Raw genomic sequence first — 6,000 nt, 5'->3', positions numbered from 1 at the left:
ACTGTGTGGGAAGAAAAGATACAACTAGAACTGTTTGGCTCAGTGGACCAGTTCCAGACTCAGTGGTTCCAAAGACTATTTGTCAATATGGTGATAGCTGCTTTATATGTATATAATATGGTTAGAGATACATGAACATGTAAAATAAACAGTAACAGGCCTGAGAAACATTTATGATCTCATTTATGGCAAAATGCCTTTACAGAGGTCAGTTTTTTAGTAGTCTTAATAATAGTAGAATATAGAGTATGAGAAAATGAGAAATAGTGTAGAAAATGTGTATGAGAAGCTCCTTTAAAGTCTTTCCTTACATAAAGCATGGCCAGAAGCATCACTGTTCATCTGGGCTGGCACACATGCTCAGCATCCTAATCGAGCCGTGGAATTTCCTTTGATTCTTGCCAGTTTTAACCACTGAAAAGGCATTTCCATGACCTTTTTGCACTATGAAAATCCTTATTTTGAGTTATGCAAACCAAACACTGTAGAAAGATATAGCTCTGGTCAGGATAAATAATGATCAGCTAATAGAAAAGCTGTAATATCACAAAGTTTAGAGTATTCTGGATTAAACTACTAGCTGGGTCCACTAGATTTAGAGAAATATTCAGAAATATTGCCTTTTTTTTTTTTTTTTTGTCTGCCTATGTATATTACTTTAAATCCACTTGTTAAAACTTAATTTTCCAGCTTGTCAGAGAAATATGCTTCTCAGACCAAATTTGGTCCTGTTCTATAAAGATGTAAGAAAACACACACCCTCTAAAGATAATTCTGTGACTAGACTTCTAGTCCGGAGCTACAGAGCAGAAGATCCGGTAAGTATCCTCTATGAAAAACAACCAAACCACCTCACCTGAGGGCATGTTTTCTCTAGTAGCATATATCTTTCCCTGAAGTAATGAATAGATGTGGGATAGATGGTTGATGCTCGGTATCAGTACTTCCAGAGTCTGATTTTTATCATGCTGTAAATGAAGTGTATCAAGAACAGCTTTTGTTTTTCCACTATTGCTTGAAACCTTGTCAAATATATTTCTCTTTCCCTGTCACTCTCATGATATTTCTTTGGCAAATGCTACAACTGAATCCTTGCTGCATTTAAAACATCCTCAAAGTAATTACAAGGAAGAGAAAAATCTTTTCAAAATATTGTTTTAATTTCCATTCACAATCCTAGAATGTCACAGAGACATGAGATCAATACAAGACAAAGTCACTTCCTTCTCTGTTCTTTTCAGTGCCGTAACATCTCATTATAAGTATGATGAAGTTCTGTACTTCTTGTATTTTTAATTAGTTTATCAATAGCTACATAATCACAGTAATATTTATACATTGAAATTACTGACCTACAAAATTCTAACTTCACTATTAGCTTACTTCTCCACACCCCAAAAATAAAGCAATATTACTTGCTGTTGATTGGAAATTACATTTTTAAAGCACTGAAGCACTTAATCTAGAGCTCTGTCCTAAATTATGTGAAGTTCATTTATGATCTAGTATTTAAAAACCTTTCTAAAATCAGGGGTGAGAATGCATTTACTGAGCAAACAGTAGTCACATGACAAAATGTAAGCAACTTGGGTTGATAAAATAGGTATAAAAGTCTGTGAGTCTAAAAAGTTAGAAGCACAGAACTGAAAGCAATAGATCAGATGTCATTTGCTGGCCAAAATCCCTCTCCAAGTGATGCTATTATTAGGAATACCTTTGTAGAAACTTGCCAGTGAAGGGGATTGATTTGGGTAAGAACTTGACATCCCTGTTAATCTTCTTGAGCCAAGCTTGAGTATGGTCTGTCCTAAACATTAATAAACCATTTATTGTGCTTTGCAGCACAGAAACCTTTACAAAGCTGTTCTTGATGTCTTCAGTAAAATAAAATGATAATAATAAAAAACCCACTTATATTGGGTACATTTTTGTCAAAAGATGTTTTTCTGCTCAACACAGGGGAATTATAATGAAATTCTAAAATACAAGGCACGGGAACTGGAATTACAGCATCCCTTCACCATTCTGAAGGAGGACAGATGAGAGCTAACATGCCATCTAACTGACACGGACTGATCATCTGAGCTTATTGTGAAACAAACTTACATTTTTGGTACCTTTACTGGTGTGCATGTGCTTGTATGCTTATGTGTACACAAGTACACAATGAAAAACACGAACAACCCTAAAGCTGTAGAGATGCCACCTCTAGAAGATAGAGAGGCACTGTTCCATAAAAGGCTATTACTTACCTTTCGAAAAAGGCAAAGTATTAAGTGGAAAAGAGATTGGGTATGTGGTTCACAAGGTTATCCAAACATAAAACTACTGTGACTACAAAACACCTTCTAAATCATAGTCTCAGGTACAGGTTTTACCACTAGTATTAGTGTGAGTTCCCTTTGTTTGGAGCTGCAGATCTCTGGCTCTCCGTGGAAGGAATGTGAAGCAAACTGGAAAGGGAGATCCATGTGTCAGGGCTGTTTCTGTCAAATGGTCTCCTCACACATTGCAGATGTTGTTGAAGCATAAGCCAAGGAGTGTGTGGAATAAAAAGCAGCCTGTGGAGATCTGGATGGGGATAAATGCTGCAGAAAGCTTGTAGCATGCTTCTACAGCACAAGAGAATTTCACCAGAAGGTAACAGGATCTATACAAGAATCCATTTATAGGCTGATCTTAGAGGTTATATTGGTACACTTACATTAATCTTACACTATACCAGTAGTTTTCTTAAGGCCATTAGCACCAGAACTTCTTGAAAGTTCGATGCACAATTTGGTTATAAGCATATGACTTATGCTAAGATAAGAACAAATCCTGTAGAGCATATGTCAGAGATTTCTTTTCATTTAGAAATCAATTTTTATTAACATCAGAACCCGATATATCCTGAGAAGAAGAGTAAGATTAAGAAAAAAAGAAAAAAAGTAAAACTTATAATCATGCCAGAAAAAGAACAGTTAATGATGATGGCTCAAAAAAATGAAGACTTCACCTAATGAGATCAAATAATTTAGACCTGGGAATACTAGTTAAATTTAAATGTTCAGAAGCTCTCAGCAAGGAATCACAGAAATTTGAGTTGTAGTCACAAAATTCCAGGTATTGTACGATGAACACATGGCTTATTGATATGACAAGTAGTACTATTTTTCCCCGGGAAAAGAAAGGGTATTTGTGGCAAATGGTCTAATAGAAAGATACAAGTAATTCATGGATTTCTACATTGTCCGTTGGGTGAGGTGACAGATCTGAAAAGCCTCAGATATATTAGTTCTTCTGTCATCATAGTGGAAGGTCTCACTATAGACAAATAAAGTTTAAAAAACATACAACACTAACCAGAAAATGATGACAGGGAGAAAAATGAATGATTTCAAACTTAATTCCCACATCAAGACTGTCTCACAGATGATTTTTGAAATAACTCATAGATAAATATAATTGACACAATAAATAATTTACTAAATTTAGGTGTTATATTCTAAATTACTTTCTATATACTTTAAGAAATAGTTAAAATATATTACTGTGGTCTTTTGCTATACAGCTATGTACTTTAGGTAATCATAAGTCTAACCTAACAGATTTAAACACGTTACAAGACATGTTAGAGCAGAAAACTTTACAAGAGTTCTGTTAAAAAGCACTTCTTATTATTAACGTTCTTTTGTAAGCTGGGAGTTGTTTCTGCTGCCCTACGAACATCAAGGCTATATAGTAGAAATCTAAACTGAGAAATAAATGACTTGTCTCCTGCAGTAATAGATAGCTATTAATAATTTGAAAAATATAAGATTTTCTTTACACACCTGTTACTTTAGTGTTATATGAACATATCAGCTGGTTGGTACAGTCCCTTTAAGCTACTAGCTCAGTTTGTCAAACATTTTCTTAAAGAAGAAGAGTGCTGAAGCTTTTTGTTAAAAAACAAAAAATGAAAACAAAACAAAAACAAACAAACAAACAAAAATTTATATAAATGGAAAAAATGGCTAAAGATGTTATGGGAGAATATTACTTGCCTTTTAACATTCCTGACATCCCATCACAACAGATTTTAGGAGACGAATGCAATGTTTGCAGAGGTAGATCTGGCTTGATTTAGTCAGCCAGCACAAGATAAAAACCTTTAAAATGTATGGAGTAAGTAATTGAAACAGCAAAGTGTAAAAGTGTCCATATGAATATATATAAAGCTTATGCAATATAATTACACAAATGACAGAAATTTTAAGAGTGAGAAAACATTCTATAACCCAATATTCCAGTTGTTAATGATAAAAAAAATGAAAAAAGAAAATGCCTGATATCAAAGTGTGCTTGACCACTTTTAAATGCTGTTGGCAGTACGTTAGCTTAATGTATTGATTGTTTATCTCTCCTTGTTTGACGTGGGAGGCCTGCCAAATCTTTAAGAAAAGTATCTTTTCCTCTGAGCCAGGTAACACAAATCTTCACCAGCTATGGAACTGCTTCTCCCTATGAAGTATTTGCAAACAAAAAGGTATTCCTCTGTACTTTGATGCAGCATTCTTTTCTTGGAACACAGGTAAAACAGATCACCAGTTCTGCTTTTTTATTTCCCCAATAAACTATGTTTATTATGCCAATTCTAATTACCATGCAATCTAATGGTTTTAAGGCTTATATTTTCCACATCACTGGACATCACAAACACAAAAGCATTTTATACTGTCATTATACATCAATGTTTGCACTTGGTTATACATATATACAGAAATTATTCACACAACTTAACCTTGCTATTTCCTCCTTCCAAATCAACATAATTTTACTGTGAAAGCAGCTTTTTAATAAATGGTATAAGAAATACAGCAAGGCACACATTTTTTAAAAACTTTTTTTACTCATTACCACCTCAAGAAGCATAAAAAACCAAAATGTTGTACTTAATTCAGTAGAATGTCAACAGTTCCTAATATACAACACCATGTAGTTGTTTCTTGAAGTGTTGCATAGATTAAATTTTAAAATTAAATAAATAAAATGGCATTTATTTATCTTAATTGTTTATTTTTTAGGAGTATTGAATCAGGAGGAGAAATTATTTCTTTTTGCTGCAATCCAACAAAATTGTCAAGTTAAATGTAAAATAGCTTCAATAAGTCTATGCATTATACACATAAATATTAAATTTGATACACAAAATAGAGGAGTACTGGCAGGTACGGTACTGAAGAGATGAACCAGATTGATCATAAATCCTGTGGAACTTCAAAACTTTAAAGAACAGAAACAGTGGTAAGTAGTACAGGAGCATTCAATTTAGGAAGGGCAGGTCATTAGAGGTAGCTTGGGAGAGGAATCCATATGAAAGCAAATGGCTTTGCTACCACACGAAATGATCACTGAAATAGGACTAGCATATGCAACCTGATCACAAAGCCAACATGGACAAATCACATTTGGAAGGAAAATTTATCTTGGGAGTCAGTGTAATGAAAGGCAGTGATACAATGGAATTGGAGGTCATCCCAGGGTTTACAGGATGAACCTGCACCTGAATTGCAGCCAAGTTTCTAAAAGGAAACAAAAAAGTAATAGTAGGTTACAGAAAATGCAATTTTATTTGCAAAACATAGCTCTTCCAGAACAACCATAGAGAATCATTAAACAACCACATGCCAGAGCCTTTAATGCAGAAGCACACAGTTGGCAAACAATGACTTTTAACAGCCTGAGGTACAAGGTAGTGTAAAAATTGTTTTGATGTAGAAAACGCATTGATTTCTGTAAAGACTAAAGAAACGAGGAAAGTCGTGAAATCTGACCTTTCCCTGGATCCTGTCTTCATCCTTACCTGCAAACTTACCTTCAGCGCACTCATAGGTGCACCAATCAATGAAAACATAGGAATTTTTTAAAGCCAAACACCAAAAAGATGCACCTGTCACTTACTTTAATACTTGTGTAATCATACACTATGAGAATTAAATGGAGAACAGGAAAAGACTGTCACAAAAGGGGTCCATG

The 6,000-nt window shown here is 34.3% G+C and overlaps 1 protein-coding gene across 8 annotated transcripts in view; it reads right to left on the bottom strand.

Annotated features, from left to right (window-relative positions):
- Positions 1-4,578: 4,578 nt before the first annotated feature.
- The window catches only part of AKAP6 (A-kinase anchoring protein 6), a 260,787-nt gene continuing 259,365 nt past the window's right edge, over positions 4,579-6,000 (bottom strand). For all 8 annotated transcript variants that reach the window (XM_015287642.4, XM_040702182.2, XM_040702181.2 and 5 more), the window contains one exon: positions 4,579-5,546. The gene's annotated coding sequence lies outside the window, so the exon portion shown is untranslated. The remainder of the gene's footprint in view (positions 5,547-6,000) is intronic.

The sequence above is a fragment of the Gallus gallus genome, chromosome 5 (genome assembly GCF_016699485.2).
Source record: "Gallus gallus isolate bGalGal1 chromosome 5, bGalGal1.mat.broiler.GRCg7b, whole genome shotgun sequence".
NCBI lineage: Eukaryota > Metazoa > Chordata > Aves > Galliformes > Phasianidae > Gallus > Gallus gallus.
This window is presented reverse-complemented; position numbering and strand designations above follow the sequence as displayed.